The sequence below is a fragment of the Bombina bombina genome, chromosome 10 (assembly GCF_027579735.1).
Source record: "Bombina bombina isolate aBomBom1 chromosome 10, aBomBom1.pri, whole genome shotgun sequence".
Lineage (NCBI taxonomy): Eukaryota > Metazoa > Chordata > Amphibia > Anura > Bombinatoridae > Bombina > Bombina bombina.
In genome coordinates, this window is record NC_069508.1 from 154335530 (window position 1) to 154349877 (window position 14348).

A 14348-nucleotide genomic window follows, 5' to 3' on the forward strand; every position below is an offset into this window, starting at 1 on the left:
AGTGTTGTCTATATGAGAGAGTGCTGTGTATATGAGAGTAATGTGTGAGTGATGTGTATATGAGAGAGTGAAGTGTGAGTGCTGTGTATATGAGAGAGTGATGTGTGAGTGATGTGTATATGAGAGAGTGTTGTCTATAAAGAGAGTGCTGTGTATATGAGAGTAATGTGTGAATGATGTGTATATGAGAGAGTGCTGTGTATATGAGAGTAATGTGTGAGTGATGTGTATATGAGAGAGTGCTGTGTATATGAGAGTGTTGTGTATATGAGAGAGTGTTGTGTATATGAGAGTGTTGTGTATATGAGAGAGTGCTGTGTGAGTGATGTGTATATGAGAGAGTGCTGTGTGAGTGATGTGTATATGAGAGAGTGTTGTGTATATGAGAGTGGTCTGTATATGAGAGAGTGATATGTGAGTGATGTGTATATGAGAGTAATGTGTGAGTGATGTGTATATGAGAGAGTGCTGTGTATATGAAAGAGTGCTGTGAGAGTGCTGTGTACATGAGAGAGTGCTGTGTGAGTGATGTGTATATGAGTGCTGTGTATATGAGAGAGTGCTGTGTATATGAGAGAGTGCTGTGTATATGAGAGAGTGATATGTGAGTGATGTGTATATGAGAGAGTGCTGTGTGAGTGATGTGTATATGAGTGAGTGCTGTGTATATGAGAGAGTACTGTGTTAGTGATGTGTATATGAGTGCTGTGTATATGAGAGAGTGCTGTGTATATGAGAGAGTGATATGTGAGTGATGTGTATATGAGAGAGTGCTGTGTATATGAGAGAGTGCTGTGTGAGTGATGTGTATATGAGAGAGTGCTGTGTTATGAGAGTAATGTGTGAGTGCTGTGTATATGAGAGAGTGCTGTGTATATGAGAGAGTGCTGTGTGAGTGCTGTGTATATGAGAGAGTGCTGTGTATATGAGAGAGTGCTGTGTGAGTGATGTGTATATCAGAGAGTGATATGTGAGTGATGTGTATATGAGAGAGTGTTGTGTATATGAGAGTGGTCTGTATATGAGAGAGTGATGTGTGAGTGATGTGTATATGAGAGTGCTGTGTGAGTGATGTGTATATGTGAGTGCTGTGTATATGAGAGAGTGCTGTGTGAGTGCTGTGTATATGAGAGAGTACTGTGTTAGTGATGTGTATATGAGAGTAATGTGTGAGTGATGTGTATATGAGAGTGCTGTGTTATGAGAGTAATGTGTGAGTGATGTGTATATGAGAGTAATGTGTGAGTGCTGTGTATATGAGAGTAATGTGTGAGTGTTGTGTATATGAGAGAGTGCTGTGTGAGTGATGTGTATATGAGAGTAATGTGTGAGTGATGTGTATATGAGAGTGCTGTGTTATGAGAGTAATGTGTGAGTGATGTGTATATGAGAGTGCTGTGTTATGAGAGTAATGTGTGAGTGCTGTGTATATGAGAGTAATGTGTGAGTGATGTGTATATGAGAGAGTGCTGTGTGAGTGATGTGTATATGAGAGAGTGCTGTGTTATGAGAGTAATGTGTGAGTGATGTGTATATGAGAGAGTGATGTGTATATGAGAGAGTGCTGTGTATATGAGAGTAATGTGTGAGTGATGTGTATATGAGAGAGTGATGTGTATATGAGAGAGTGCTGTGTATATGAGAGTAATGTGTGAGTGATGTGTATATGAGAGAGTGCTGTGTATATGAGAGTAATGTGTGAGTGATGTGTATATGAGAGAGTGCTGTGTTAGTGATGTGTATATGAGAGAGTGTTGTGTATATGAGAGAGTGATATGTGAGTTATGTGTATATGAGTAATGTGTGAGTGATGTGTATATGAGAGAGTGATGTGTATATGAGAGAGTGCTGTGTGAGTGCTGTGTATATGAGAGAGTGCTGTGTATATGAGAGTAATGTGTGAGTGATGTGTATATGAGAGAGTGCTGTGTGAGTGATGTGTATATGAGAGTGATGTGTATATGAGAGAGTGCTGTGTACATGAGAGAATGATATGTGAGTGGTGTGTATATGAGAGAGTGATGTGTATATGAGAGAGTGCTGTGTGAGTGCTGTGTATATGAGAGAGTGCTGTGTATATGAGAGTAATGTGTGAGTGATGTGTATATGAGAGAGTGCTGTGTGAGTGATGTGTATATGAGAGTGATGTGTATATGAGAGAGTGCTGTGTACATGAGAGAATGATATGTGAGTGGTGTGTATATGAGAGAGTGATGTGTATATGGGAGAGTGCTGTGTGAGTGCTGTGTATATGAGAGTGTTGTCTATATGAGAGAGTGCTGTGTATATGAGAGTAATGTGTGAGTGATGTGTATATGAGAGAGTGATGTGTATATGAGAGAGTGCTGTGTATATGAGAGAGTGTTGTCTATATGAGAGAGTGCTGTGTTTATGAGAGTAATGTGTGAGCGATGTGTATATGAGAGAGTGATGTGTGAGTGCTGTGTATATGAGAGAGTGTTGTCTATATGAGAGAGTGCTGTGTTTATGAGAGTAATGTGTGAGCGATGTGTATATGAGAGAGTGATGTGTGAGTGCTGTGTATATGAGAGAGTGTTGTCTATATGAGAGAGTGCTGTGTTTATGAGAGTAATGTGTGAGCGATGTGTATATGAGAGTGCTGTGTGAGTGATGTGTATATGAGAGAGTGCTGTGTTTATGAGAGTAATGTGTGAGCGATGTGTATATGAGAGAGTGCTGTGTTTATGAGAGTAATGTGTGAGCGATGTGTATATGAGAGAGTGCTGTGTATATGAGAGTAATGTGTGAGTGCTGTGTATATGAGAGAGTGCTGTGTATATGAGAGTAAGGTGTGAGTGTTGTGTACATGAGAGAGTGCTGTGTGAGTGTCACAAGCTGTGGGTTGCTACCCCCCAGCCCCACTGACAGGAGGAGCACACAAACTGTACAAAGACCTGGGGGAGGAGCTGCGACAAATTTGGGTTGAGCTTGTTGGCTGATGCAACTTTAGCTTTAAGAAAACTCTGTGGCAGTGACAGTTCTGAGCGGTAGTAGCCTCAGCTGTCTGCTCCGGAGGGTCTGTGTGTACTCAGCATGGTGAGTGGTCTCTTGTCTGGTCTTGTGTGTAATACAGCAACAAGCAAGGGTTTCATTTAAGTTACACTGTGTGTTTGTATACAGCTCATATTCATCTATAGCACTCACATGTATACTGTGCACTCTATAGCACTCACATGTATACTGTGCACTCTATATCACTCACATGTATACTGTGCACTCTATAGCACTCACATGTATACTGTGCACTCTATAGCACTCACATTTATACAGCACACGCTATAGCACTCACATTTATACAGCACACGCTATAGCACTCTCATGTATACAGCACACTTTATAGCACTCACATGTATACTGTGCACTCTACAGCACTCACATGTATACTGTGCACTCTATAGCACTCACATGTATACTGTGCACTCTATAGCACTCACATGTATACTGTGCACTCTATAGCACTCACATTTATACAGCACACGCTATAGCACTCTCATGTATACAGCACACTTTATAGCACTCACATGTATACCGTGCACTCTACAGCACTCACATGTATACAGTGCACTCTATAGCACTAACTTGTATACTGTGCACTCTATAGCACTCACTTGTATACAGAGCACTCTATAGATCTCACTTGTATACAGAGCACTTTATAGCACTAAAATGTATACTGTGCACTCTATGGCACTCACATGTATGCTGTGCACTCTCGAGCACTCACCAGGGCCGGATTTCCCATTAGGCACAGTAGGCATGTGCCTACAGGCGCCTTGCAGTGAGGGGCGCCTGCCTGTCAATAATAAAAAAAAAAAAAAAAAAAAAAAAAAAATTTTTTTTTTTTTTTTTTTTTTTTTTTTTTTATGAGGGCATTTATTTTAGTAAGAATTGTGCTGCCAGGTGCCTACAAAGTCGAGTGTTTCATTGGGAATATGTTACAGCAGTTGAGGGAGCCATGAAGGAGAGAGGGGCAAAGATTAAAACTAAACCCCTCCCATTGAATTTCTAAATTCTAATTTTAAACACATTTGTTGACCCCTGGATTACATATAATCTACAACATTCCATGTTTTCCTTTGAGAGCAACATCATATGATATTTATATTTCAGAACAAAATAAATGTAACATCTGTGTGTGTTTGTACCAAAAATATCAGAGTTTACAAGATTTTTTTCCCTACATTTTATATTTTCTTCCACTGGCTGCACAGGTTGTTGATGGTGATGAGCTTGCATGCTGCTAGTTTTAATATTGCTATTGTTTACACAAAACTGTGTTTGACTCCAACAAAATGTTAAGCACATAGTCAAAGTCATCTCCAGAAAAGCAATACACTAATGGCTTGTCAATAAACATGTCCTATGAGCCCATCTGGGTCTGCACAGATGTGTATTGCTGTCTCAGAACTGACATTGACTATGTGTTTAACTCTTTTGCAAGAGGCTAACACACTTCTCTGCAAGCACTAGTGCAATAATAAAATGCCCAGCAAACTGTCACATTTGATGTCCCTTTAAATAGGGTTTTCTTTAGAATATTTTGCATTAAAAGTTTAACATGATTTGTTTTTGTTATACATAATAGAAATTGTATGGCCATTTGAGTCAAGTGAATATTGATTTTTGGTGTAGCTTCCATTACAACAAATATTGCAATTGGTGTGTGTATTTGTGTATCTCCATAAAAGGGAAAATGTAATTTTACATCTAATATTTATTTTTAGTTGTCCTAAATAATAATAAAAAAAAGTCCTCATTTTTTCCACTTTTTTCTAGGGGGGGTGGGGGGGTGGGGGGGGCGCTTCAGGTTTTTGTGCCTACAGGCACCTGAGATGTAAATCCGGCCCTGGCACTCACAGTGCATTTTATAGCACTCACATGTATACAGAGCTCTCTATAGCACTCACATGTATGCAGCACAGTTTGTAGCACTCACATGTATACAGAGCACTTTATAGCACTCACATGTTTATTGTGCACTCTATGGCACTCACTTGTATACAGAGCACTCACTTGTATACAGAGCACTCTATGGCACTCACATGTATACAGCTCACTTTATAGTACTCAAATGTATACAGAGCACTCTATAGCACTCACTTGTATACAGAACACTCTATAGCACTCACATGTATACAGAGCACTCTATAGTACTCACTTGTATACAGAACACTCTATAGCACTCACGTGTATACAGAGCACTCTATAGCACTCACTTGTATACATAGCACTCTATAGCACTCACTTGTATACAGAGCACTCTATAGCACTCACTTATATACGGAACACTCTATAGCACTCACATGTATACAGAGCACTCTAAAGCACTCACTTGTATACAGAACACTCTATAGCACACACATGTATACAGAGCACTCTATAGCACTCACTTGTATACATAGCACTCTATAGCACTCACTTGTATACAGAACACTCTATAGCACTCACATATATACAGAGCACTCTAAAGCACTCACCTGTATACAGAACACTCTATAGCACTCACATGTATACAGAGCACTCTATAGCACTCACTTGTATACAGAACATTCTATAGCACTCACATGTATACAGAGCACTCTATAGCACTTGCATGTTTACTCTGCACTCTATGGCACTCACATGTAAACAGCTCACTCTATAGTACTCACATTTATACAGCTCACTCTATAGCACTCACATTTATACAGCTCACTCTATAGTACTCACATTTATACAGCTCACTGACTGTATAGCAGGTAATTATGTAAATGATATAATAATAGGACAGTGGTGTTTGCTTAAAGAGCTCACAATCTAATGCACTGAACAAGCCGTTACCCTGGCGATCTGGCAGTTATGAGATACATAACTTATTGCAACTGTAACCTGTTGACATTTTATTTCACTGATTGTGGTGTTTGTGTGGCGTTCCTGCACTCCCCTGCCGGGCACTGAGTGCACATGTGGGGTATAGTGTAATTAGCGTCTATCTGTGTGCTCTAAAGTTTATAAACTATAGGTTCAGTAACATTCTGGTGAAGTTAATGTAGGGTGATCGGTGAGGCACTGAGCGTAAATGTGGAGTTCCCTTTAATCTCAGGGAGAGCTGTGATTACTGTGCGCACCCTGCTGTGTTATGTCTCACAATATCATTGTACATATTAATGCTGTGTGATGTCTCACAATATCATTGTACATATTAATGCTGTGTGATGTCTCACAATATCATTGTACATATTAATGCTGTGTGATGTCTCACAATATCATTGTACATATTAATGCTGTGTGATGTCTCACAATATCATTGTACATATTAATGCTGTGTGATGTCACAATATCATTGTACATATTAATTCTGTGTTATGTCTCACAATATCATTGTACATATTAATGCTGTGTGATGTCTCACAATATCATTGTACATATTAATGCTGTGTGATGTCTCACAATATCATTGTACATATTAATGCTGTGTGATGTCTCACAATATCATTGTACATATTAATGCTGTCTGATGTCTCACAATATCAGTGTACATATTAATGCTGTGTGATGTCTCACAATATCATTGTACATATTAATGCTGTGTGATGTCTCACAATATCATTGTACATATTAATGCTGTGTGATGTCTCACAATATCATTGTACATATTAATGCTGTGTGATGTCTCACAATATCATTGTACATATTAATGCTGTGTTATATCTCACAATATCATTGTACATATTAATGCTGTGTTATGTCTCACAATATCATTGTACATATTAATGCTGTGTTATGTCTCACAATATCATTGTACATATTAATGCTGTGTGATGTCTCACAATATCATTGTACATATTAATGCTGTGTGATGTCTCACAATATCATTGTACATATTAATGCTGTGTTATGTCTCACAATATCATTGTACATATTAATGCTGTGTTATGTCTCACAATATCATTGTACATATTAATGCTGTGTGATGTCTCACAATATCATTGTACATATTAATGCTGAAGTGATGTCTCACAATATCATTGTACATATTAATGCTGTGTGATGTCTCACAATATCATTGTACATATTAATGCTGTGGTGATGTCTCACAATATCATTGTACATATTAATGCTGTGTGATGTCTCACAATATCATTGTACATATTAGTGCTGTGTTATATCTCACAATATCATTGTACATATTAATGCTGTGTGATGTCTCACAATATCATTGTACATATTAATGCTGTGTTATGTCTCACAATATCATTGTACATATTAATGCTGTGTGATGTCTCACAATATCATTGTACATATTAATGCTGTGTTATGTCTCACAATATCATTGTACATATTAATGCTGTGTGATGTCTCACAATATCATTGTACATATTAATGCTGTGTTATGTCTCACAATATCATTGTACATATTAATGCTGTGTGATGTCTCACAATATCATTGTACATATTAATGCTGTGTGATGTCTCACAATATCATTGTACATATTAATGCTGTGTGATGTCTCACAATATCATTGTACATATTAATGCTGTGTGATGTCTCACAATATCATTGTACATATTAATGCTGTGTTATGTCTCACAATATCATTGTACATATTAATGCTGTGTGATGTCTCCCAATATCATTGTACATATTAATGCTGTGTGATGTCTCCCAATATCATTGTACATATTAATGCTGTGTGATGTCTCCCAATATCATTGTACATATTAATGCTGTGTTATGTCTCACAATATCAGTGTACATATTAATGCTGTGTTATGTCTCACAATATCATTGTACATATTAATGCTGTGTGATGTCTCACAATATCATTGTACATATTAATGCTGTGTTATGTCTCACAATATCATTGTACATATTAATGCTGTGTGATGTCTCACAATATCATTGTACATATTAATGCTGTGTGATGTCTCACAATATCATTGTACATATTAATGCTGTGTTATGTCTCACAATATCATTGTACATATTAATGCTGTGTTATGTCTCACAATATCATTGTACATATTAATGCTGTGTGATGTCTCACAATATCATTGTACATATTAATGCTGTGTGATGTCTCACAATATCATTGTACATATTAATGCTGTGTGATGTCTCACAATATCATTGTACATATTAATGCTGTGTGATGTCTCACAATATCATTGTACATATTAATGCTGTGTGATGTCTCACAATATCATTGTACATATTAATGCTGTGTGATGTCTCACAATATCATTGTACATATTAATGCTGTGTGATGTCTCACAATATCATTGTACATATTAATGCTGTGTTATGTCTCACAATATCATTGTACATATTAATGCTGTGTGATGCCTCACAATATCATTGTACATATTAATGCTGTGTTATGTCTCACAATATCATTGTACATATTAAAGCTGTGTTATGTCTCGCAATATCATTGTACATATTAATGCTGTGTGATGTCTCGCAATATCAGTGTACATATTAATGCTGTGTGATGTCTCACAATATCAGTGTACATATTAATGCTGTGTTATGTCTCACAATATCATTGTACATATTAATGCTGTGTGATGTCTCACAATATCATTGTACATATTAATGCTGTGTGATGTCTCACAATATCATTGTACATATAATTGCTGTGTGATGTCTCGCAATATCATTGTACATATAATTGCTGTGTGATGTCTCGCAATATCATTGTACATATTAATGCTGTGTGATGTCTCACAATATCATTGTACATATTAATGCTGTGTGATGTCTCGCAATATCATTGTACATATTAATGCTGTGTGATGTCTCACAATATCATTGTACATATTAATGCTGAAGTGATGTCTCACAATATCATTGTACATATTAATGCTGTGTTATGTCTCACAATATCATTGTACATATTAATGCTGTGTGATGTCTCACAATATCATTGTACATATTAATGCTGTGTTATGTCTCACAATATCAGTGTACATATTAATGCTGTGTGATGTCTCACAATATCAGTGTACATATTAATGCTGTGTTATGTCTCACAATATCATTGTACATATTAATGCTGTGTTATGTCTCACAATATCATTGTACATATTAATGCTGTGTGATGTCTCACAATATCATTGTACATATTAATGCTGTGTGATGTCTCACAATATCATTGTACATATTAATGCTGTGTGATGTCTCACAATATCATTGTACATATTAATGCTGTGTTATGTCTCACAATATCATTGTACATATTAATGCTGTGTGATGTCTCACAATATCATTGTACATATTAATGCTGTGTGATGTCTCACAATATCATTGTACATATTAATGCTGTGTGATGTCTCACAATATCATTGTACATATTAATGCTGTGTGATGTCTCACAATATCATTGTACATATTAATGCTGTGTGATGTCTCACAATATCATTGTACATATTAATGCTGTGTTATGTCTCACAATATCATTGTACATATGAATGCTGTGTGATGTCTCCCAATATCATTGTACATATTAATGCTGTGTGATGTCTCACAATATCATTGTACATATTAATGCTGTGTGATGTCTCACAATATCAGTGTACATATTAATGCTGTGTGATGTCTCACAATATCATTGTACATATTAATGCTGTGTGATGTCTCACAATATCAGTGTACATATTAATGCTGTGTGATGTCTCACAATATCATTGTACATATTAATGCTGTGTGATGTCTCACAATATCATTGTACATATTAATGCTGTGTGATGTCTCACAATATCATTGTACATATTAATGCTGTGTGATGTCTCACAATATCATTGTACATATTAATGCTGTGTGATGTCTCACAATATCATTGTACATATTAATGCTGTGTGATGTCTCACAATATCATTGTACATATTAATGCTGTGTTATGTCTCACAATATCATTGTACATATTAATGCTGTGTGATGTCTCACAATATCATTGTACATATTAATGCTGTGTGATGTCTCACAATATCATTGTACATATTAATGCTGTGTGATGTCTCACAATATCATTGTACATATTAATGCTGTGTGATGTCTCACAATATCATTGTGCATATTAATGCTGTGTGATGTCTCACAATATCATTGTACATATTAATGCTGTGTTATGTCTCACAATATCATTGTACATATTAATGCTGTGTTATGTCTCACAATATCATTGTGCATATTAATGCTGTGTGATGTCTCACAATATCATTGTACATATTAGTGCTGTGTGATGTCTCACAATATCATTGTACATATTAATGCTGTGTTATGTCTCACAATATCATTGTACATATTAGTGCTGTGTGATGTCTCACAATATCATTGTACATATTAATGCTGTGTGATGTCTCACAATATCATTGTACATATTAATGCTGTGTGATGTCTCACAATATCAGTGTACATATTAATGCTGTGTGATGTCTCACAATATTATTGTACATATTAATGCTGTGTGATGTCTCACAATATCATTGTACATATTAATGCTGTGTTATGTCTCACAATATCAGTGTACATATTAATGCTGTGTGATGTCTCACAATATCATTGTACATATTAATGCTGTGTGATGTCTCACAATATCATTGTACATATTAATGCTGTGTGATGTCTCACAATATCATTGTACATATTAATGCTGTGTGATGTCTCACAATATTATTGTAAATATTAATGCTGTGTGATGTCTCACAATATCATTGTACATATTAATGCTGTGTGATGTCTCACAATATCATTGTACATATTAATGCTGTGTGATGTCTCACAATATCATTGTACATATTAATGCTGTGTTATGTCTCACAATATCATTGTACATATTAATGCTGTGTGATGTCTCCCAATATCATTGTACATATTAATGCTGTGTGATGTCTCACAATATCATTGTACATATTAATGCTGTGTTATGTCTCACAATATCAGTGTACATATTAATGCTGTGTGATGTCTCACAATATCATTGTACATATTAATGCTGTGTTATGTCTCACAATATCAGTGTACATATTAATGCTGTGTGATGTCTCACAATATCATTGTACATATTAATGCTGTGTGATGTCTCACAATATCATTGTACATATTAATGCTGTGTTATGTCTCACAATATCATTGTACATATTAATGCTGTGTTATGTCTCACAATATCATTGTACATATTAATGCTGTGTGATGTCTCACAATATCATTGTACATATTAATGCTGTGTTATGTCTCACAATATCATTGTACATATTAATGCTGTGTGATGTCTCGCAATATCATTGTACATATTAATGCTGTGTGATGTCTCACTGTACATAACAATATTGTACGTATTAATGCTGTTATCTCTCACTTTACATAGCAATATCGTACGTATTAATGCTGTTATCTGTCACTATACATGGCAATATTGTACGTATTAATGCTGTTATCTGTCACTGTACATGGCAATATCGTACGTATTAATGCTGTTATCTGTCACTGTACATAGCAATATCGTACGTATTAATGCTGTGTTATCTGTCACTGTACATAGCAATATCGTACGTATTAATGCTGTGTTATCTCTCACTTTACATAGCAATATCGTACGTATTAATGCTGTGTTATCTGTCACTGTACATAGCAATATCGTACGTATTAATGCTGTGTTATCTGTCACCTAACATAACAATATTGTACGTATTAATGCTGTGTTATCTGTCACTTTACATAGCAATATCGTACGTATTAATGCTGTGTTATCTCTCACTTTACATAGCAATATCGTATGTATTAATGCTGTGTTATCTCTCACTTTACATAGCAGTATCGTACGTATTAATGCTGTGTTATCTCTCACTGTACATGGCAATATCGTACGTATTAATGCTGTGTTATCTCTCACTGTACATAGCAATATCGTACGTATTAATGCTGTGTTATCTCTCACTATACATAGCAATATCGTACGTATTAATGCTGTGTTATCTCTTTCTTTACTGTTTACATAGCAATATCGTACGTATTAATGCTGTGTTATCTGTCACTATACATGGCAATATCGTACGTATTAATGCTGTTATCTTTCACTTTACATAGCAATATCGTACGTATTAATGCTGTTATCTCTCACTTTACATAGCAATATCGTACGTATTAATGCTGTGTTATCTGTCACTATACATGGCAATATCGTACGTATTAATGCTGTGTTATCTCTCACTATACATGGCTATATCGTACGTATTAATGCTGTGTTATCTCTCACTTTACATGGCAATATCGTACGTATTAATGCTGTGTTATCTCTCACTATACATAGCAATATCGTACGTATTAATGCTGTGTTATCTGTCACTTTACATAGCAATATCGTACGTATTAATGCTGTGTTATCTGTCACTTTACATAGCAATATCGTACGTATTAATGCTGTGTTATCTCTCACTTTACATAGCAATATCGTACGTATTAATGCTGTTATCTGTCACTTTACATAGCAATATCGTACGTATTAATGCTGTGTTATCTCTCACTTTACATAGCAATATCGTACGTATTAATGCTGTGTTATCTCTCACTTTACATAGCAATATAGTACGTATTAATGCTGTGTTATCTCTCACTTTACATAGCAATATCGTACGTATTAATGCTGTGTTATCTCTCACTTTACATAGCAATATCGTACGTATTAATGCTGTGTTATCTCTCAGTTTACATAGCAATATCGTACGTATTAATGCTGTGTTATCTCTCACTTTACATAGCAATATCGTACGTATTAATGCTGTGTTATCTCTCACTTTACATAGCAATATCGTACGTATTAATGCTGTGTTATCTCTCACTGTACATAGCAATATCGTACGTATTAATGCTGTGTTATCTCTCACTTTACATAGCAATATCGTACGTATTAATGCTGTGTTATCTCTCACTGTACATAGCAATATCGTACGTATTAATGCTGTGTTATCTCTCACTGTACTTAGCAATATCGTACGTATTAATGCTGTGTTATCTGTCACTGTACATAGCAATATCGTACGTATTAATGCTGTGTTATCTCTCACTTTACATAGCAATATCGTACGTATTAATGCTGTTATCTCTCACTTTACATAGCAATATCGTACGTATTAATGCTGTGTTATCTCTCACTTTACATAGCAATATCGTACATATTAATGCCGTGTTATCTCTCACTGTACATAGCAATATCGTACGTATTAATGCTGTGTTATCTCTCACTTTACATAGCAATATCGTACGTATTAATGCTGTGTTATCTCTCACTTTACATAGCAATATCGTACGTATTAATGCTGTGTTATCTCTCACTTTACATAGCAATATCGTACGTATTAATGCTGTGTTATCTCTCACTTTACATAGCAATATCGTACGTATTAATGCTGTGTTATCTGTCACTTTACATAGCAATATCGTACGTATTAATGCTGTGTTATCTCTCACTTTACATAGCAATATCGTACGTATTAATGCTGTGTTATCTCTCACTTTACATAGCAATATCGTACGTATTAATGCTGTGTTATCTCTCACTTTACATAGCAATATCGTACGGATTAATGCTGTGTTATCTCTCACTTTACATAGCAATATCGTACGTATTAATGCTGTGTTATCTGTCACTTTACATAGCAATATCGTACGTATTAATGCTGTGTTATCTCTCACTTTACATAGCAATATCGTACGTATTAATGCTGTGTTATCTGTAACTTTACATAGCAATATCGTACGTATTAATGCTGTTATCTGTCACTGTACATGGCAATATCGTACGTATTAATGCTGTTATCTCTCACTTTACATAGCAATATCGTACGTATTAATGCTGTGTTATCTGTCACTTTACATAGCAATATCGTACGTATTAATGCTGTGTTATCTCTCACTTTACATAGCAATATCGTACGAATTAATGCTGTGTTATCTCTCACTTTACATAGCAATATCGTACGTATTAATGCTGTGTTATCTGTCACTTTACATAGCAATATCATACGTATTAATGCTGTGTTATCTCTCACTATACATAGCAATATCGTACGTATTAATGCTGTGTTATCTCTCACTATACATAGCAATATCGTACGTATTAATGCTGTGTTATCTGTCACTGTACATAGCAATATCGTACGTATTAATGCTGTGTTATCTGTCACTGTACATGGCAATATCGTACGTATTAATGCTGTGTTATCTCTCACTTTACATAGCAATATCGTACGTATTAATGCTGTGTTATCTCTCACTATACATAGCAATATCGTACGTATTAATGCTGTGTTATCTGTCACTGTACATGGCAATATCGTACGTATTAATG

At 35.5% G+C, this 14348-nt stretch overlaps 1 protein-coding gene across 1 annotated transcript in view; it reads left to right on the forward strand.

The window, feature by feature from the left end:
• The first annotated feature begins 2976 nt into the window (after positions 1-2976).
• SLC6A9 (solute carrier family 6 member 9) overlaps positions 2977-14348 on the forward strand; it is a 300045-nt gene continuing 288673 nt past the window's right edge. Inside the window, exon 1 of the mRNA XM_053693400.1 lies at positions 2977-3057. The gene's annotated coding sequence lies outside the window, so the exon portion shown is untranslated. The remainder of the gene's footprint in view (positions 3058-14348) is intronic.